Raw genomic sequence first — 22,917 nt, forward strand, 5'->3', positions numbered from 1 at the left:
AATAGAAAGACCTACCTCAACTTCTCATAAAGCCGCATAGTTTGATTGGATATAATTGTGAAAGAGTCAACGTTTACTGAGTGTTTGTTCCATTAAAGTTGATGCTTATTTGTGGACCTGGAGTGTTATCTCGCCTTAGTCTGCACCAAGGGGATCTGTGAATCTGAGTCACTCTCCCCTTCCCATAGGTGGGATGTTGTTGCGACGGAGGGAAGACACAGTCGCTCAATATGAGTGATCAGCAGACTTCGTTTATTGTCTCTTACAGTCACCTTTTATGCCTTCTTATAATTAGCTCATACATATTACAAAAGTTAAGCTCATTATTGGTTAGTTGCCTAATACCAAGCCCGCCCCTTGTTTCTCTTCTGTAGTTATCTGTTCCCACCTGCAACATTCTTTTCCCACCAAAATCTTCCTGTTACTGTGTAACAAGGACAGCCAAAGACAGTGTATTTTGCTTTACTTCAGATAAGCTGAGAGCGATGTGCATTTTTGTCCAGCCAGCTGGACTATGTCTATGTGACCCTTTTCAGCTAGCCAGTTGTCCACAATTCCCCCGTTTTTATTTTGGGCGACACAGGCTTGGTTGACCATTTTCAATAACAGCGTTTTAACACAGGAAGATACACAGCCAACTTATAAAATCTCAGTTCAGAAGTATAATTCCAGAAATACTTGAAAAATAAAGTTAGCTTGAAGCTTTAATTTAGATGCTCTTTCTGTTCCAGTGATATAAAAAGTTAAAAAAATTCAAAGGTAATTTTAAAGTTCTGAACATGGACTAATGCAAGCTCAAAACCCAAAAAGAAACCAAACTGATGTTTGACTAGGAATATTTGCAAATATTTTAGTGGAAAATCCCTGACCATTGACAATTTTCTGTCCAAATAACTGCCCTTATGCAACCAACCAGTCCATACAATTTCTGAAGAATACCTCATTGATATCAAAGAATTAACAAAGGGGGAAAATTAGTTCTAAGCTATATACATTCATAAGTGGATTTTTCAATAGTTACATACAGATTTACACACTAAGCCATAATGGCTTGTAGGTGATACACACAAGAAGAGTACGTTGCTTATCTGTCTGAATGTCTATGCTAAATTTGACAACTGTGCCACAAGCCAAGCCTACATGGGTGCTGTATGTTATGCACGTTCCTTAACAAACAGAAGTATAATAGACAAATTCCCAAGATCTAGTCCCCAACCTAATTATATTATTTTGTAGCCAATTAAGGAAAATAACACAAATGTGCATATCTACATGTGCACACACCTTTTAGTTCAGAACCAATCTGTGATAAAAGGCCTTAGCCTTATGGCATCATTGAATCTTAACGAGTACAGTAATTAAAAATGCAGTCTTACTGTAAGTGCGATTTATGCTGACATTCCCTCAAATGCTACACGTGAGTATTTCTCACTCAACTGCCTCAAGTTAAAATAGTAGTATTTGTTAATATGTATTAAAAAATCAATAATTCTCTACAATAGCAGTTGACTTCCATAACACTATGTAAGCAAAAAGAGGCTTAAGATGGGTTTTCTGAATACTAACTATTTTAGACTGTCTAAACTCAGGTCTTGAAAGATTTCACTCTGCCAGACATAGAAACACTGTTGCACTCCAGTTGTGATATCCCTTTTCCCAAGTTGTCACATGCACATCTCGCTCAAGCAACATTATTGTTAAAGTTTCTCTCTGCTATATAAAAGCATATTGCACTTGTAGATATAAAAGACAGCACGCTTACTTAGATTATTACCTTATTACCTCATAACTCTTAGTATCTCTGATTTCATCACTTCAAAAATTCACCAGAAGCAGATAAAACCACAGCATCAGACTAAACTACACCTTAACTGCTGATTCAAATAAAGGCATTCTCTTCAGATATGCCTAATGCTTACAAATAATTTTGGCTGGTTTTGATCAAGAAACTATTATTACAATAATGATCAAAAATAATAATCCCGTTTGCAAAATGCCTTTAAGCCAGCCTCCTAGTCCCAACCAATTTCCACATTCAGAATTCAGCATAAATACAGAATACAGAATAAATTATCTCCATCAAGGCAAAAAGGCTTCTCTTTAAGCACAGAGATGTTTGCCAGTTCAAGGCAGAAACCCATTTCTTGTAGGTGACATCTGAAGCACTTCTTTTTTTTTTTTTTTTTTTTTTGTGGGTTTGTAATCAAGTCCGTATTTTTCCTTGAGAAGCTTAGGCTGTTCCTCTTGTTTCAGGAGTGTTTCCAACTCTGATTTGTCGACTAGGTCCGTATTTCCCAAACATATCATACATTTCCTCCGCTGTGATTTCATACGGCAGGTTCCGAATATAAAGGACCCGATTGACCTCTGGGGGCAGCCAGATGTCAGCTCGCTTGGCCGCTTGCATCGCCATGGCGCCGATCGGAGGGGGGGGGGGGGGGGTGGGGTGCCGCCTTGGAGAGAAACCGCGGCCGGGAAGGGGCCTGCCGGGCCGCACGCCGCCGCTCGCCGCTGCCGCGGGGGTCCCAGATGCTATCCCATTCGCTAATAACCCGGGTAATTCCTTTTTACAATCTATGTCCTGAACGCTCCGCTTTTCTAAAAAGCATATGAGCGAATCGTACGTCGCTTGTCCCTCCATACCTTCGTCAGCGCTGTTGCAGCCTTTGCGAGACTTCTGCGACGCGTGGCCGGCGGGACCCTCTGTAGGTGCTCCCGGGCGCGGGGACTGTGCCCTTCCGCCTCCTGCGCTGCTTTCAGGACCGGTACCCGAATCTCCGTCGAACCGTGGCTCGCAGGTTCAGCCCTCTCTAGGGTCCCTGTTCGGGCGCCATTTGTTGCGACGGAGGGAAGACACAGTCGCTCAATATGAGTGATCAGCAGACTTCGTTTATTGTCTCTTACAGTCACCTTTTATGCCTTGTTATAATTAGCTCATACATATTACAAAAGTTAAGCTCATTATTGGTTAGTTGCCTAAATACCAAGCCCGCCCCTAGTTTCTCTTCTGTAGTTATCTGTTCCCACCTGCAACATTCTTTTCCCACCAAAATCTTCCTGTTACTGTGTAACAAGGACAGCCAAAGACAGTGTATTTTGCTTTACTTCAGATAAGCTGAGAGCGATGCGCATTTTTGTCCAGCCAGCTGGACTATGTCTATGTGACCCTTTTCAGCTAGCCAGTTATCCACAGGATGTGACATATAAATTGGCATCGCAGACAGGATCCCCTCAGCGTTGGAAGGTCCTAAGGGATACCAATGCTCCACCTGGTGAGTGTGGGTGGGGAAAGCTGGGAAGTAACCTCTCAGTGATAAGCTGGGAGAGGTTTGAGCAGTGGCAAGCCATGGCTGCCTGGGAAATGCCAGTGCTTGACTGCTCCCCTGTTATTGAAAAGTTGAAGGAATATAAGGCATGCCCTTCCCCACCAGGAATGGCATGGGCCCATATTAGTTGGCACAATCTGAAAGTTGTAGTGGCTAGAATTACAATGCTTATGAAGGAACAAAAGGCATGACCAGGAAAAGGAAAAGCCATGGTGTGTGCTGTGTTGGGAGCAGCACTAGTGGTGGCCCAGAAGGAGAGGGACCTGATTAAGTAAACTAATGATGAAATGGTTGAATCCTTGCAAGAAGAAATAAAAACCCTGCAGAGCCAAATAACTGCTGAATGTAATACCAATCAGTGACTCCACGCAGCTCTGTCAGATGTGTTGGATCGAGAAAAACTTTTACAGTCTGAATTAGAGGAAGAGGGACAAGAATCTCCTGATCAGACAGATCTTAATTCTGTTCCGGATAGCGTGCCAAAATTTACAAGCTTGGCACAGCTGGCTGAGAAACAGGGCCTAAGACCCTTGTACCTGACTAAGGAGTTGGAAATTGACCAAGAAATATTTTACCTTGAGAATGAGGAAGTGGTGATGAGGCCAGTAATTAAGACAGAGAACACTAATAACGGCCAAGGTGGGAGAGCCCTGCAAATTACTATCTGGACAGTGCCGTACTCGGTGGCCAAAATGTCAAAAATCCAAGAAAATACACCAGGTTATCTCAAGAAACTGAGACGGAGTATGTATGGAGAGTATCACTGACCGGTGGCGACTGAGTTCTGCTGTCAGAAGACGAGGCCCAGGGATACTGGAGACCAGGAGTTTTCCTAACTACTGATGACCCAAGAGAGCCATGGTCGTTAACTCAACAAGCTGCCTATTGGGCAGGGGGTCTGGACCCCTTGAAAAGGGGGGATCCAGTATGTATTGAGACCCCAACTATAAACCACTTGACCAAAAGTTTGCAGAAGGCCGCTTGTCTTCAATAAATGCATGATAGGCGTTTAGCCCCTCAACAGCCTTCCCTGATGCTATTAATTGTTAACCCTGATAGAATGACTCCCCTGATTTGGGGTCTGCCTGATTCTTTGAAACTATATGCAGTACAACTACAAGACTGTTTGCGGGATGCATTAGCCCCACAAGGAGGGAGACAGGCATGAGGAGGAGGGCCCATGACTTGGGGGAGAAATAGCCCAAGAGTTAATAAACTATGGTAGGAGGATGGGGATCACAGGGGGAGCTACAAAATAAAAAACTGCTGTGTGAAGAGTGGAACAGCAGGAAAATCAATACCACCCCCCGGACCTCAGGGGCAAAGAGAAACCTATTGTGGGCTGAGGGAATTGAAAAGGGGGTTCCCTGGGATTTAATGGATGGTATGCCTACTGTGGCCTTAGAAAAGCTCATTTGAGCGTGAAAAGACAAAAAGAAGGTGCCCCCCAAAATTGAACAGCCCACTCGAGAGTACAAGGACGGAACCCCATTCTGACAACATGATGGTAATTGCCTCCAAGGCACCTACTGTCCCTGAAAAGGATTTGATAGATCTTCAGATGTGAAACTGGACGTCCCGTCCCCAATAAGTGAGCCAGAAGACAGCCAGTGGGTCTGTTTAAGAAGGCTCACAGAAAATAATAAGGGAGACTTGTTGATTACTTTCCCCCTTGGTCCCTTTAAAACCCCAGTTACATTTCTAGTAGATACAGGTGCTCAAATGTTAGCACTTTGGGCAGATAAAACAAATTTGGGTCACATATGTTTTTGGAAACTCTAAGCTGCAGCGAACTGCTTGAGTCAAGTGCTGGCTACTAGGAGATGCAACTCCAATTGAGGTCACGATGATACTGGGTATTTTGCCTATGAACATTTTGGGACTTGATTTATTGAATGGAAGAGCATGGGTAGACGCAAAAGGAAGGGAGTGGAAATTCAGACTCCCCATGGTTTCTATAAGGCTTTTACAACCGGCACCTGCACTTCCTCCTTCCAAAATCGTTAATGTAAAAGCCTGTACCCTACCATCAGGGGCAAGGGAGGGAATCACTCCCATAATAACTGAACTGCAAGAACAAGGGATAATTATCCCAACTCACTCCCCAGTGTGGCCAGTCTGTAAACCCAATGGAAAATGGCAACTGACAATTGACTATCGGCATCTAAATGCCAATACGGGCCCCTTGACAGCTGCACTACCTAACATAGCAGAACTGATTGTGACCATACAGGAGCAAACCCACCAGATTTTAGCAACTGCTGACATGAAAGTTATGTTTTTTATGATCCCTTTACAGGAAGCAGAGATTGCTTTGCCTTTACATGGGAAGGTGTGCAATTCACTTTTACATGTCTCCCCCAGGGATATCACCACTCACCAACCATTACTCACTATGTGCTGGCACAAGAGCTTGCCCGGGTTACTCCCGAGGAAGGAGTCAGAGTATATCAATATATCGACGCTATATTGGTTGGTGGCTCCAATGTCACAGCAGTGGGACAAACCCAAACAGAGATAATTACTCACCTAGAAAATTTAGGGCTCCAAATTCCAGCAGAAAAGGTACAACTCCCATCTTCTGAGGTAAAGTTCCTGGGTATCTGGTAGAGGAATGTGTATTCCCACCAAAACCTTGACTACCCCTGAGCAAGTAACAATGCCTGAAAATATAAAGGAGCTACAACATACCCTAGGCCTGCTGGTATTTTGGAGAAAACACATCCCAGATTTCTCCATCATAGCCTGCCCCCTTTATGATTTAACACACAAAAGGACCACCTGGGACTGGACCCTCATCCATGAAGAAGCCTTAAAGTTGTTAAACTTTGAAGCTGGGGTATATCAGGCCTTAGGGCAAATACACCTGACAGATCCACTTTATATTGAATGGAGCTTTGCGATTTATGGATTATCCATACAGATATGGCAACATGGACCTGAAGGTCTGACTTGCCCTGTTGGGTTTTATTCGCACAGCTTCAAAGATTCAGTTTGGGAGAAGGGTCTCTCTGTGGTTAGTCTAGCTCTACAGGAAGCTGAAAAAATCATATGGCAACAACCAATCATTCTATGAGGACCTTTTAAGGTCTCGAAACTGGTATTGGCCAGAACCCCACCCCCTGTGGGGATTGCACAGTGAGAAACATTAAGAAAGTGGTATGCGCAATTAGATCATTACTGCCATACGTGTCAGAGGAGGGAACACCCAAAATACTCTAAATACAAGAACTGCCTGACAATCAACCAGATCAGGGACCTCCTCCCTCTTATATAAAACCTGCCCCTCCATTTGAACCCCACCTCAAAAACATATGGTTCACTGACGCATCTTCTAGGAGAGAGGGAAAGGTATGGAAATACCGAGCAGTAGCCCTACATGTTGATTCAGGGGACTGAATTGTGACAGAAGGAGAGGGAAGTGCTCAGGTGGGAGAATTGGTAGCTGTATAGAGCATGGTTATCAGAAAGGCTGAAACTAAAGAACCAGTGTTATTTACACGGATTCATATGCTGTGTTCAAGGGATGTACCGAATGGCTCCCATTTTGGGAACAAAACCAACGGGAGGTCAATTGGGTACCAGTGTGGCAACGAGGAAAATGGGAAGAAATCCTAAAAGTTGCTAAACAGAAGTCCTTTCTAGTAGGATGGGTTGCTGCACACCAGGCAGTGGATCACCCAACTCACCTTTTGAATAATCAGGTGGATTCCTTGACCTGCTTAGCAGGAATGGCCGTGGAAGGTAAGGGGGGAAAGTGGGTTGTACGTAAAACAAGGCCATTCAGGAAGTGAAGATCTGTTTGGGGACGCAGTTAGCACAGGGTGGTCTGTAACCAGGGAGTTCTATAACACCATTCTCTCCACATGCAGCCTATTCTGCACTCCATTAGGAGAATGCAACCCTCTTAAGGACCAACCTCTGCACTTAAGGGATAATAAAGGGTTGTTGGATACTTGGCAGGTGGATTATATTTGCCCATTTCGAATCTCTGAAGGAAAGCAAAATGTACTAGTAGGAGCTGAAGTGGTATCAGGGTTAACCCAAGCAGAAGCAGTACGACGAGTGACGGGAGACAGTATTGTAAAGAGGTTTGAAGTTATGGTTCAGCTGTTTAGCCGAACACCAATCACTCCAATTGGATAATAGAAGCCACTTTACCGCCAAGGTGGTTCAAGAGTGGGCATGGGGAGAAGGGATCCAGTGGATCTTTCACACCCCATACTACCCCAAGGTGAATGGCATTGCTGAATGCACCAATGGGCTCTTGAAGCAGACTCTGAAGCCTCACAAAACTGGATGGGTATGGTGAAAAATTATTAAATTGATTACTGCTTACGAAAAAGTTTTTGTCTTTAATTAGGGATCGCTTAACTTGGGCAGGGAGCTCAGGAAGCTCAAGGACAACTTTAATGAGCAGATGGCCAAGCCAAAATCTCTCAAATTGATGTGGAAGACCCTCAACAGGAATATCAGATGGGTCTGGCAAAATGGGCTCATCAAAAATGCAGACATCTTCGAGAAAAAGCCACTTACAGGTGTGCCCAAGATCGAGGTTCATCTAAACTTAATCAAAACTATTATAGTCCATTGCCCCATTTTTCAACACATGCAACGAAGATCTGTGCCCCATATTGTGCACGGGCAATTAAATCGGGGAAAATTACCAGGACAGGGTTGGCAGATCAACTATATTGGACCATTGCCACAGAATAGGGGGTGCCAATATATATATATATATGTATGGTTGTAGATACATATTCTGGGTATTTAGTAGCACATCCCTGCAAGCAAGCTACACAGCAGAACATGATTTGAGCGATAGAATTAATTATTTTATACTATGGTGTCCCTATGCAAATTCAAAGTGCTAATGGGTCACATTTTAGAAATAAGTTAATACAGCAGTTTGCCAAAACTTATAATATACAATTGATATTTCATATACCATATTACCCTCAGACTGCAGGACTGATAGAGGATGAACGGGCTCCTCAAAGAACAGCTGAGGAAATTGGGAGGTGGTCAGTGAAATCAGTGGAAGGAGCACCTCTTAGAAGCCCTGCAAATACTTAACAATCGCCCCATTGGTGAAGCAGACTCCATTGATGAGAATGACTATGCCTAATTTGCAAATTAAACCTTTAACTATTACTGATACCATCACTTATTGGGAAATTAGAGATGGGGCCCCATACTGAGCTACTCCAGATGCAGCAGGTTTGGACCTATATGCACTACAACAATATCAATTGAATGCCCGAGATATTTGTATTATTGATACAGGAATTGGAATACAGAACCCTCCTGAACATTTTCGATTCGTAGCTCCCAGATCCAGTCATGTTATAAAGGGCATACAGATATTAGGAGGAATTACTGATTCTGATTATCAGGGAGAAAATAAAGTTATATTATTGAACAATGGCACACAAGACCTATTGATTCAACCCCAAGACAGAGTTGCTCAAATCTTAATCCTACCACTAATAAAGGCCAAGGTAATTAAAGGACAAGCTCGACAATTAACAACTGTAAGGGGTGATAAAGGATTTGGATCTACTAATACTTTTAATAATGGAGCTAAAATATGGGTGCAGAGGCACAATGGCCCTCTGGAGCCAGCTGAAGTCATTGCTACTGGGAAAGATAACACTTAAAGTCAAGACAAGAGAAATGGGAATATGTCCCTGCTAGCAGATGTTATCTCCAAGAATGATATCACAACCTTTTAGCCTTGTCTTTTACAAAACTACCTGGTTTGGAGCGCAAATCTCATCCTGTGTCTTTTGGTCGATTTGGATGATGCCATTACCCCAGGAAGCTATCTAAGAAAGATTAATACAATGACCGCAAGCTGGTGGTGGAGAAATAGTACACACTTACGAACACAAGGCAACTATACCTGCAGTGTGAATAACCCTTGTCAGATGGTTAATCTGACATTTTCACCAGGAGTGACCTTGTGAAGAGAGAGCCTTTGGAAGGAATGGATGTCTCTTCATGCAATAGCAAATGGACCGAGACACAGTGATATTGCCAAATGATAGTACTTTTGCTAGCAAATGCTGTAATGTTTCTACTCCTTGCATGCGTAACGTAGAAATAGATAATAATTGCTGTGTTAACGATACTACTAATATGTATAATTTTAGCAGTAGTGGTACCATAACCTTAGCTATGCTCAATACGTTATTTGGTATTAATGCTACTGTGATGCAAAACAGATCAATCTGGGCTGACTATATAACTGTTTTTCAGAATCACCCTGTTGGTAATACTAACCAATTAAATAGAGTACCAGCCACCTGTGTTTCAGTTGCACAACAGTATCAGAAGAATGTTATTAATTTTAATATCTTTCCCACATTTACTATTATGTTGGAGGAAGAGAGCTTGGTGGGACACTCTATTGGGTAGCACAGGTGCTGGTATAGGATTTGTAAATAGTATAGACACAGAACGATTACAAAATAAGTTAAAGATGGGAGGACAGGATATATCCCAACTGATCAACTTACAAGCACGCTACTGTGTTCCAACCTCAAAAGCTCACATTAAAATATTATACTGAATTCTTATAATTGGTCGTTGTCACAAGCCAACAGATTGCAGGTAACCCAGAACACGAATCAGTTTGTAAATTGGGCTGAATGTACTTTGCAAAAGTGATATATAATCATGCAGCAAAATAAGGCCCTGAATGATTTAATGGGTAACAATTAATTAATTTGGAGGATCGTATTTAAACCATGGATTCCTGCAACACATTGGATTCTGTTGTCACCCAAAACATTATAACACACTATTACTGTGCAGGGAAAATAACATGCTTTAATGTAAGCCGACCCTCCCAATTAATGTGTAAATTTGTAGTTTTACCCATTATCTTTGGGGAAAATCCTCCATTTATTCCTGAATACTGGCTACTCCATTTTGAGGGTACATATCTAGATGCTAGAAATAAAACACACAATTTGAACTTGTGTTCTTGCACTATGAATGGGGTAGCATGCAGTCAAAACTCTCAATTATCTGAGCCTTGTCTTCTAGAACACTCAGTACATTTATGCTGATGGTCAATACTACCATCCACCTTTTTCTACGTTTATTGAAATAGGGCCACAACACGTTTGTGTAGTGACCTCTGACCAAAACACAACTCAGATGTATAATTTGACCACCCCCTTTTCAGGATCTTTAGAAAACGTGAGTCATTTATATTGGAAAGGGAGAAACCTCACTTTTATCCCATATAAAGAGCAGCCAGTAACTTTGTACTGGCATCCTGATATCTTACCCCAAAGTAATTTGAGTATCTCTTTGGAACCCTTAAAGCAAATTTTGGAAGGAAACTGAACACATGAAGAAACATTTGGCTATAAGAAATAAAATCTTGATTGACAGTCAAATACAAACCATGATAGTGGGCAACAGCTAGTTGATTTTGGGCATTAGAGCATGAACCTGCCCATCCTTGGTGGGATATATTTACTGGATATTCACCTTCCACGACTAAAGTGTTAAACATTTTACTTCATCCTACAATTGTAATTTTGATTTCTATTACATTCTTAAGAATTACATTGTGGAATTGTCATTTATGGTATAAAATTCGTAAGCTAACGCAAGATCCTACGATGATACCTTTATCATATGTTTTTCATGAGCAGTAATCAAAGGACCGAACGTGGTGAAAAAAAATATTAAATTGATTACTGCCTATGAAAAAGTTTTTGTCTTTAGTTAGGGATCGCTTAACTTGGACAGGGAGCTCAGGAAGCTCAAGGACAACTTTAATGAGCAGGTGGTGTTTGTCTTGAGCCCCCCGAACAAGCAAGATATGAGCAGGAACATCCAATTAATATTGTGTGCAGCTATGTCATGACAGTGACTCCACCACGCTCAGGCGCCTGGCCAACATCCCTGGCATGTGCGAACCTTACGAATCATGAGATAGTGCATGCTTGCACTTAGCCTAAACTTAAAAGTTTACACTAGGTGTGTAAACTATTTTTCTTTTTCACCGAGTATAAAGACGGGTAAGCTCTGGGACTGGGCCAGAAGCCTCACCTACAGGTAGACGCACCATGTAGGAATTTCCCAGGTACCAAGAGACTCATGACGCTGGCTGCAATGGAACTTCCCACCCAAAGCGTGGGCCTGGATGATGTTAAGGTGGTAATTGGTGATGTATCCTTTTCTTAGTCTCTGTAACGCTTTGCAGTAATGATTTGATGCTTCACTCCTATTGCTCTTTTATCATATTGTGCATAATAACTAGTACTGTTTCCTTTCATCATATCGCATGCTATTTTTTCCTTTATTATACTGTAATATAATAATCTGCATTTATTCCTAGATTTCATTTGGAATTCATTTTTGCTTGGTATCCAGTCAATTGGCAAAACAGTGGGCACAGCAGGTGTCAGATGCAGTATATAAAGTCACTAGCCACTGGGAAATTAACGGATGCCCACGACTGACTGCGTTCTGTCCCAAGCCTCCATCCATACTCCCCAGGAAAAAGGAGGCCAAGGACCCTGGCAAACCTGCTCCATTATCCAGGACAAACTTTTCTGGTGGACCTGCTGACAGTGGGAGCAGTGCCCCTAACCTTAAAAAAAAAACCACCACCAAACAAACAAAAAAACGCTCAACCTTTATAATTGGGTGGCCACCAATGCACATGGGAAGGATCACCAAATTCACACCCGATGGATTGTCCCATCCTTCTAATCATTGTACACATACTTTCAGGTTGTCAGAAGCCCACCGTGTGAGACATGTTCTCAGTTGTTGAGTGGGTCACTTTTGCATTTGTCTGATTTTATCAAGTCTTACTTTACTAGGGAAAGATGGTGCGGGAAGTTTTTATTCTTACTTTGTGAATGTATAATCTTGTGTCAGTCAACTGGGAATATGAATAACCAACTCTACTTGGCATGGGAACTGATTACTGGTTTTAGCCAAATATGGAATTGACCAGACCAAGGTCTTTGTGTGGACCTCCCTACATCCGCATCAGCGGGCTTTAAGTTCACTATCATTTGGCTACATTTCTCATAAATTCTAAATTCAAAGCTAGAAATATTAAACCAAAAGTGCATTTGGAATACACACAGGAAAGGAAAACGTTTGTGATGAGTTGCCTTATTCCTATTCCAAGAGAACACCTTGGTATGCACCCTCTCTGGTGGTCTATTCATTTCTGGTTAACTCTACTTGGAGAGACATGTGGAATACTACCTGTTGGATGAAACACCCGTGTTTGGGAACTACAAGTCAGACCCTCACAGCCCAAAGAAATCGGACATGGTGTCCCTGGAAAGGGTGGACCCCCTGTCAACATGTACTGAATATGACACGGCGTTCCCCTGAAATGAAGATCCCCTGTAATCCGGTACATTGGTGGGGGGCCCCCCACCTCACAATGAACCCCTACACCACGAATATAGAGTCCCCTTATCCCCGGGTTGGTGTATTCAAAGTCTTAGCAAATGGGGTAACTATATCCACCATGATTGTTCTCATTGTGAACGTGCTTTGCCCCTTAAACATTTTTTGTCCAATCCAGATAACATAGTTGATGCACAGGAAATAGATCCCCAATCCCATAGAGAATATTCCCCTAATGAATTGTTCATGAACGATTAGTTGCAAATTGTAACCATAGGACCCAATAGAAACACGGTATATCCCAGAGTCACAAAACTTTATTTGGGATATGTGTACTTGTTATGGTTTTCCAATACCATTATTTAAACCTAGAGATCCCATAGCGTTATGGAAAAATTACCAATCAAGAAACCATGTTAAAAATGTGGAGTTACGCTTACCCACAAAAGAAAGTGGAGCTTTACATGGGAAAGGGAAACCAGACATGACCCATTAACATGCTTCACTGTTAAATATCCAGCCTCTCAGGGTACTTTCCAGGCGCATTCAGATGGGAAGATTTACTTGCACCTGCATGTGCACAAAATGGCAGGTTTATGATGTACCATTGGTATTCCAACAACACGCCCCTCTAAAACATTTTACTTTATTGACCCCAAATATAACCTGAAGAAACAGGATGTTCAAACGCCTCAGGCTGCACCCAAGTGGATAAGAGGGTCTGAGCACCCAGTTGTTACACCTGGGGAATTAAAGCAACCCTTGCATTCAAGGCCAGTTTCACCCCAGGTGTGCTTCTATGAAGGCACCAGCTTGTGTTGGAAAATTTGACCTGGCAGGTACACACTAAGCGGACTGCACATGCTTTTTGAGAATTAAATTTGCAGGTTCAACAGGCATCAAAGATGGCCTTGCAGAATCGTCTAGCTCTGGACATGCCATTAGCCAAAGAACAAGGTGTGTGCAGAGTGCTGAAGCATACAGCTGGAGAATGCTGCGTTACCATACACAATGCCACAACCACAATCAAGAAAACACATCAAAAGATGCAGGAAGTCACAGCCAAGATGGGAGACGGGTTCCAATCAATGTTACAGAATGAATGGAAGGTGGACTGGAACCCTACCTCATGGATCTCAAGTTTGCTCAAACTTAAACTTGGGGTATTGATTAGTGGAGGCTTTAGTAAAGCTGCAATAAGGTGCCCGACTAGCTGTTTACTCTCTCGCCTTCAATAGGATATGTTCAGATCACCACTGTTCAAGAGGGCCTTGGAGCGTTTGAGCCACGAGGTGGTGTAAGGGACAAGACCCAAATGACTGTACTGTGAGTCCAGGCAACATCCAGAAAGAAGGCTCCAGAGGTAGCAACAGGCAGTCGGGGGGAGGGGGGAAAACACGGGATGGGATGACAGGCAGGACACACGACAGCTGGTGTCACTTCCCTTGACTGACTGCTGTCTCAACCACTCCTGGAACTGGGGAGAGAGAAAGTTCCAGAAGTCCAGGGACTGGTGCAAATAAATAGGGGCACGTGCAAGCCTCTGGGGTGTTCTCTTCACTGAACACCCATGTTGGCAGGTCTGACGCTGGATCACCAGTCCTGGATCCCTCTCCCCCCCACCCTCCCCTTCTTCTCTTAAAGTTGTTAAGTAATATAAAGGCCTACCTCAACTTCTCATAAAGCCGCATAGTTTGATTGGATATAATTGTGAAAGGGTCAACATTTACTGAGTGTTTGTTTCATTAATGTTGATGCTTACGTGTGGACCTTGAGTGTTATCTCACCTTAGATTCGCAAATCCCCTTGGTGCGGACTGAGTCACTCTCCCCTTCCTGTAGGTGGGATGTGACAAGGAACGAAATGAAGAAGCAATGAAGATACAAAAATAATTGCATTTAAGGAAGCTAAAGATACTCAGTCCACCAGGTAAAAATAGATCTACTGCTGGCCAACCATAAGAGATCTGTTTGAAAGCAAGAAACAGGAAAGGCCACCACCAAAGCAGGCCATCTCATCCCAGCTCAAAAGCTCTTCCAATGCCTGCAGCAATCTTAATGAATGAAACAGACATTCCCTCCCTTCAGCTTTACTAGTAAAAATAACAAACTTTTCTTAATCCCCAACTAAGAGGGCCTTGCAACTCACTTAGTAAAAGCAGTTTGGATATAGCCAGTATACTCGGTACATATCAAAGAGAACATTTCTTCCCAGAGAAGCGATAAACCTTGTTATCCTGTGAATCCATGGCAGGTATGTCCAAAAGCAGGTACTCTTCAGAACTGAAGAAAATTTCCATCTAGAATTTCGTTTGCTCCAACTTGCTATCTTCAAAGCAGAGAAGCAAATGCTTGCTTACATATTCCAAAACAGACACCAATCCATTGTACAAGATTACACTTTAAGCCTCAGAGAGAAGATTAACAGTCAGGGAGAATACACAGGGTTAGAGCTGGAACTGACAGCTTTACTAGTTGCAAGTGGTTGCAGCGCTACAATGTCAATTTTATAGCGACAGACACAGAATAACCTCAGAGACCTTATATTCAAAATGGCACAAGACTTCACCAAAGATGCATGGTATATGCAAGTGAGGGGAAGTGGAGATGCATTTCTACAGAGTCTGTGGAAAGTGACAGATAACTGATCTGCATAGAAGCAAAAAGACAACTACTCCAGCCAAGACCTTAAAATGTCTGGAAAAAACAGGTACACCATCATGACTTACTGACTTCCAGTCCTGCCATTAGCCAGCTCCCATCTTAGTCTCCTGCCCCACAGATCAAACCAATGATGGAGTCCCCTCCTTTCCTTATCAGGTTCAGTCTTCAATTTCACAGCAAGGAAGATGCAACTCCAGAGAGGCTGTATATGCCTTACATTCCCCAGGGGTAAGTTGAGGGGTTTCCTTGAATGAAAGCTTTCAGAATTGAACAGTATGCATTGTTCTCCTCTCTCACCCTAGCATTTCACTCCTCATCTGACTTCTTACAGACCTGCCACTATCAACTGGCAAAGAGAATATATGGCTATTTCCTGTAGCAGAAGTTGGTGTCTGAGTAGATATTAATATATCAAGCTCCCGGGAGTTATGGAAGAATCCCAAGAGGAGACTGCACATTTAATTCTTTATAAAGTTCAGTGCCCCTTCTTAAACACCTTTCTTCACTCAAGAAATACTGACAGAACAACTACATATAAGATTTTGTGCCAAGAAGCGAAGAAGAAACAGCATGCCTGCAGAGACAGTGCCAGCCAGAACATGCTCCTGTGTCCTGATAAGTCATCCTCTAGCAACAGCAGCCGCATCCCTCACCACAGCTGTCCAGGAGCCCGTGCTGGAATCTCTGCTGGAGTTTCTCCCTGGCCTGGGGGGATAATAAAAATGATCCTATACCTCTGCACCTAAGGCCTGATACAGGGCAGGGGAGCAACAAAACAACCCAAATGACAGAACTGAAGTATGCAAGGGGGTCATTTTTAGGCTACTGCTATAAACGACACAGCAGCACATCAAAACAGGCTGTATAACTAAAAGCAGTACTATCTGAATCAGTTTAATTTCAGAACCCATAGTACTGCAACTTTACAAGTCTCATGTACTGTAGGCATTTACAAAACATATAGCTGTGTAACCCCTGGGTTACATTACAATGAATATACATAGGAATGACGTTTTCATTTTAGAAGCTTTTTCCTTCTAGAAAGATGAGTTTCTTGTGTATCTACACTAGGGACCTAATGTTATATTAACACACCCTTTCTAAGCCCTACAGGTATAACCTTTCTTTTTGCTTCTTAGTTACTCTTGCTTTTCTGTTTTCATGTTTTTCCCCATTTCAGGGATGCATCAGACAAAAAGAAAGATCTTGACACATAGCACAACTTTCCTAGGATGAGACAGTCAATATTTTCCAAAAATAAAGAACACAGATTTTATAAGCGTGTTCAATGCTCATACTGTCCACTGACTAAAGATAGTTCATTTTTTAAAAACTAAGCATCTAATAGTTAGTTTAGTTTTTTCTTTTGTGTTTTTTCTTTCCTAATGTTCAAGAAAAAAAGCTATATAGAAATGTATCTTCTGTACCTTCCAAGTTTTTGGAAAATTTACACCTCCAGTAGCAGCACAGATTTGGCATCTCAGCTAGAAAACCAACAACCTCACTGCAGGATGTGGCTAAGCAAAATCCTTAGGTCAGCTATAGTCATCACAACTAGAGCTACCAACCCAAGGTCCCACAGCCTGGCAAACATCTGCAAGGAACCAGCCTGGCCACAATGCTTCAGAATGAGATATAAGAACCATCGACCCAATTTCTCCAGAAAAAGCTCCCACTTTTCACATGAGCATAGAATTGGAAAACTAAAATACTGCATTACACCTGCCACTTTCAGAAAGCAAGCCAAAGTCGGAGGAGCTTTGCCACAAACTTCTGAGAAGCTGCTGCACTTTAACAGGTGCTTTTTCTTAGGAAAAGTCATACTGGTGCCATGTGGGCAAGAGCACTTTTATTCTACTTCCATTTTTGTGCTAAGAACAGAAACTGCCTGCATCACTGTATAGGAGCAACATGTGATCCAACACCATCACCTGTCAGTTTGCCATCAAACACTAACCAGTACTTGATGTATGCTAGAGACAGGCTCAGGAGGATTTCAGACAGCTGATCAATGGCTGTGTGGCAGGATTGGAGGCTGAGGGGCTCAGAAAGGCTTCAGGCTACTTTCTGAGAAAGGTTTCCCTTCAGCATTTAACAACCATACCCATCTTAATTTTGAACAGTAGCAGATCAGCAGACCTGTCTGTCAGATGGTTTTAGGCAGATCTCCAGCAGTTATCCTAAATTTCAGCATGAAGACATCAGAAGCTAAGATAAAGTGTTATCTATGCAGATGAACAGGACATTCAAAAGTGTGCATGCTGGTCAAGAACACAAAGTTTTCAAGAGTTTCAAGAAAAGCCTAGCTTCACAAACTTCACTTCAGGGCCCTTCTCACACTGCCCCCGGATACTAGCCAGGCTCAGAGGAAATTGTGCTCTCCTAGGACACCCTCCAGCCTAAACAGGATGAAAAAGCATTTCTTATAGTGTATGCACTTCAGAACAGGCAAGGGACTTTATTTGCTTTCAGCAGGGGATCATGTTTCAAAACAGTTTGATAGCTTTAGAGGCAGTTCACAACAGCTCTCAGGTTACACCTGGAAAACAGACTTCCACCTCAGATCTTTGGATGGGGAAAACATTGCCAGACTCCTTTGGCCTTCAACATTGGATGACCCACCTGTCTGAGACCAAGTGGAACTGAAAGCTTTTCATACTGGGGGGGGGAAGTCCCAAGATGCTAAGATTATTCTACACTTAAAAGCGTTGGATGGGGGGGACAACAAATGGTAACTGTAATAGAACAAAGCAGCAATATTGGGCAAAATTGTGTTACCCAAGCAAAGTACTATGATAAACCCCAGCTGGCTTCTGTACTGCAAGGATTCTTGCAAGCATCCAGTCCCTACTTGCAAGATACAGGCCAAGAGTTACAAAGCAGACAAAGCCACGGGAAGCGTTATACCAGACTTTTTCTGTCCCACTTATGAGCCAAATGCCAGCATTTCCAGGTACGCAGAAGAATCCCACACATCCAGTCATAGCAACAGCCCCTCACATACACATTTCACTGTGAACTCCATTAGTAAAAAAAAAAAAACAAAAACAAAAAAAAAACCAAAACACACCAAAGCAAAGGTTCAGAGTATTCTTTAAATGCAAGTGTTAAATCCCTTCGTGAAAATTTCCTAATTCTTGGCTGGTGAAAAAGGGAAGGAAACCTACTTCCTAAACTCACTATCACAGCTGCATAATATACCATCCTACCCTGCGACAGCAGGGCTGGACCAGACAACCTCTTTGGGTTCTGGTCACTCCACAGCCCTGCAAATGTGCATGCACATGCCAATTCCACTCCTCTTGATGCCACTGTATGTACATTTATGTCAAAGTATCCTGTTAAGGGGAGGTTGCTGGCATTAAACAAAGCTGTGCACAAAGTTTGGGTCAAGCTGACCCACCCTCTCAAGTCATTAGATGAGACACCTTCTCAAGTACCTACCACCTCAAGTCGTCAAAACTGATGAATGAAAGGACTTCTAATCAAGGGACTCGACCTTGAGAAACAAAGAGCAGATAATGATAAGAATACCCATCATGTAAATTATGCAGAAAGAAGACAAAGGTACTTGCGATAGTGGGAGATTGTGACCTCCAACTCGATACCCACACCCACCCCACAAGAGGGCAAACCTTTGCTTGGGGAGCATGGGTAGTTGGTAAAAAACTCCAATAGCGAGCGCACTAGTTTGCATTAGAAGTGAGAAACTTGTAACCAAACCTGTACGTAACTGAATATGTAACGTACTATGAATATGCAAGTACTCTACTGTATATAATGTGTACCCTTGAGTAGCTTGGTGTACTGCATGCTCCCAGCACTGTAATAAAGAATGCCTGCCTTCTAAAACTTCAAGTCTTTGAGGGTTTTTCTCTGTGACTGACTTTAAAGTATCACTCTACTACTATCATGGGGTTTCTAAAAAATACTTATGTGTATTTTTTTTTTTTTTTGTCTGCCAACAGCTTTTCCAAACTTGCTAATCTCACTACAGTGTCTGCTGCCCGAAACATGAATAAAGAGGGCCAACCTTATCACATCTGCTGCCTCTGCTTGACAAAAACCACACAAGTAGGGCATGCAACAAGTCTACATGAGCTTTTATGGACAGTTTTCTTCCCCACCACAAAGGTTGGAAGTTAAAAAAACCAAAACAACCACCTCTAAACTAAAAATATTTTCACAGTTTTTCAACGCTCCCACCATAAGAAAAGTGGGTTTCTTGCCACTGAGGGGTAATTTGAGTTTATAGACCTTCATAGGAGAGTCTTTCCATTCATAAGACAATTATCTTGTTCTCAACTTTTTGCAAACACTAGCTGCAACGAGAAACCAAGGATTGGTACATCAACTCTAAATAATGTACAGTTTAATATACTATAAATCTCAGTAGTATCTTCAAGTGCTAACATGAACCTGTCAATAACCTATTGTCACCTGCTGTCAAAAGGATCCGTACAAGTATTTCATTATGGTTCTTTCCACTTTTCCAAATATTCATATCACTGTCTCACGCAATCAGATGCTGAGATGGAATTCGCTTACTCCAGGTGCCAAAGGGAATCAACATCTTGAGTGAGTCAGCCCATTATCCAGCTTTCACTTTAATGCCAAAGTGAACTGTTTCAACAGGTTCCAGGTTACACATAACAATGCACCTTCAAGCAGAGAGTGAGGCAGACCGGAGTAAATGGAGAGGAACACACAAGGGAACCTTTCCCCAGCTGAGAAACATAAACGGATAAACACATTCAAGTGTTCTGCAGAATGCAGCTGGGGCACACCACACACAAGCAAGACTGTAGCATCAAAGCAAAGCAGCTACACGCTCACAAGAAGTCTTGAACTACCTGGTGATGATCTAGTATCTCCCATGGCTGCCAGTCAGTTGGCCTTTCTTCATAAGTGTCATTTCAGAAGCTACTAAGAGCCCAGAACTGCTCTACCTGCCCATTTATGCAGCCACAAAGTCCCACAAGCCTGTATACTTCCTTTTGCGGCAAGATTCCCCAGGGCCCCATATGGTAGGTAGTGTAATCATCATGTCAACTTCTTCAAAGCAAGTTAACTGAGCATAATTGTGTCTACAAAATGAAAAAAACATCCTGAAAAACACATACCCTGGCATGGGGGGAAAAAAACCCAAAATACAACCCATCACAGATTGTAGTTTTACATTAAGAATTTTATGTGAGCAAAACGGTAATTTGGCAGAGATGTTTCTTTGCATAACACCTGGATTTTCCACACGAGTATCTAATAGCAGCTTTGCATTAAGAGCAATGGCTATAAAATCAGCCACAAAAAGCATTCGGCAGCTTTATACCACAACTTAGACCAGACACGCATTTCACACCCATCCCGCGCATGCATCCCATCCCTGGGGAGCACCTCTCAGGCCGGACTGCGCACAAACGCGGCCTAATTCTTCCCCCAGATCTCACGTATATTGTAAGAGTCAACTAAAATCCCACCAGTCCTCTGCGCCTCCAGCTGTTCTGGCTGCCCGTCCTTCCCCGGACAGACTCCTCAGTCATATCACCGCTCCCCACCCCCTAAGGCGGCGGGAAACACCCGCCCAATGCGCCAGCCAGGCCAAGGCGCTCCAGGATGCCGACATGTTTGGAGAAGCGACGTTTCAACCGAGGCAGGAGCAGAGCCACTACCGTCCGGCTGCCGCTGCCCCCGCCCTCCCCGCGCACGGCTCCTGCCATTGCTACCAACAGGGAGATGCCGAAGGAGAAGAGCAGAACGGAAGAGCCAAGCAGAAAGCCGGAACCACGGGCGCCCCGAGATAACACGGAAGCCGCCGGTAGGGACAGCCCCGGGATGGCCGTTACATAACAATCGCGGCGCGAAGGCCCCCCCACAGCACCGCCACCGTCCTTCAGCCCCTTGGCAAGGCGGCGACTCCCGGGAACGTGCGCAACCCCACCCGCCCCTCACCAGCAGCTGCATCTCGGCTTGAACGGCAGGCACCTGGAACCGGTCTATCTCCTCCATCATGATGGTGGAGGCAAGGCAGGAAGAAAGAAGAGCAAACGCAGTGAAACTCCTCAAGCGCCGAAAGACGACAACGACGACACCACCTACCACAAGTTCTACCTCATCCTCGCCGCCGAAGTGACTCAGCCGCGCCACTTCCGGGCCCGGTCGCTCCGCCCTATGTTTTCATATTCATGAAGAGGGTGAGGCCTCTGGCAATAATACCAAAGGCCAGATGCTCGGTCCCCCGCGGCACTCGCCCTACTGCTACCAGGACGTACCATTCCCTCCCTCGGGGGGAGCTGGGACACTTCGGTAGGAGGTGGGAAGTGGGAGGAAAGGAAAAGCCAGCGCCGTCGGCGTTCTGCGGCCGAATTAACCGCACACCGCTTCCGGCGCGTTCCCGTGGTTGCCGCTATCAACTTCCGGACAGTGGTTGGCTGGGAGGGTGCGAAGTTGTCAGGAGCGACTGGTGGCGGGGAGCTGCTGCGGAAGCCGCCATGTCAGCCAAAGTGGGCGACAGGCACCAGGCACCAGCAGGTAAGGGTTTGTCCCAAGCGGACATCGTAGCATGTTGGGAGAGGGGTCCGCCGGAGTCAAGAGACTACTCAATATGAGTTATGCATCTTGCTCAATTTTATTGGCTTCTAAACATTTCTTATATAGCCTCAATGCACAAGCATGTTCCCAAAGCAAACATATAATTAGTTATTAGCCCCGAAGCACGCGCTGCTCACACACCACTATTTATCATGATTGGAACAAGCATTCTGTCCATGCAGCTATTTGCGTTAGCTATGTTTTAGCCTTGTGGTTTGTTACTCCTTCTGTTACCGAAATCTCGGAATGAAGAACTTATCGACACCAATGTGATGTAGATAAGCAGACACTTCTTTATTAACGGCCGGGTGCGTGAGCGAGTCCTCTCACGATCAACGCACACCAAGTCTCAAAATCAGACACCATATATAGAACATACTCATTCATATTCATTAAATATTCATGCATAATCATAATATTTCCAGTAAATCATTAACATACTCTCCTCCTATATCCGATTCTGCGCAGTAAAGGTTAGAAAGGTCTAGAAATGGGTCTGGGGTACGATTTGGGTAGGTGGTATGTGAGTCGGTGGTCGCGATCTCCCCCTGCCGGAATTACCTTTTACTAAAGTTCACGGTTTCTTGGCAGGCAACTACAAGCTGTTCCAGTCGACTCTTCCCAATTTCCATTAATCTCATATTCTGACATCTCAATACACTTTCTACATCAGAAGACTGGTCAGATACAAAGAAACCTTTCAAACCCTAAATTATTACCTAAGTTTCAACAATGATTCCAGCCCATTCTTCTGGCCTTGGTACAGGATGTACAGAGGGTCTCATAGCAGCTTTTACTGAGCAATTATAAGTTTCCTCAAAATATGTTTTTATCCTTCTATATTTCTATTCTATAAAATAATTCTATAAAATAAAATAATCAATCAAATAAAGTCAATCAATCTTAACTTATTAACAAATCGATAACACAGGTCAGGAATC

At 43.3% G+C, this 22,917-nt stretch overlaps 1 long non-coding RNA gene across 1 annotated transcript; it reads right to left on the reverse strand.

Moving 5' to 3' along the window:
- Nucleotides 1-231: 231 nt before the first annotated feature.
- LOC130142158 (uncharacterized) lies at nt 232-21,651 on the reverse strand. Its single transcript, XR_008819310.1, has 2 exons — nt 21,338-21,651; nt 232-2,819 (listed from the first exon to the last, which is right to left on the reverse strand). It is a non-coding gene; the product is annotated as an uncharacterized LOC130142158 (long non-coding RNA).
- Nucleotides 21,652-22,917: the final 1,266 nt, after the last annotated feature.

Source organism: Falco biarmicus, chromosome W (assembly GCF_023638135.1).
Source record: "Falco biarmicus isolate bFalBia1 chromosome W, bFalBia1.pri, whole genome shotgun sequence".
Classification (NCBI taxonomy): Eukaryota; Metazoa; Chordata; class Aves; order Falconiformes; family Falconidae; genus Falco; species Falco biarmicus.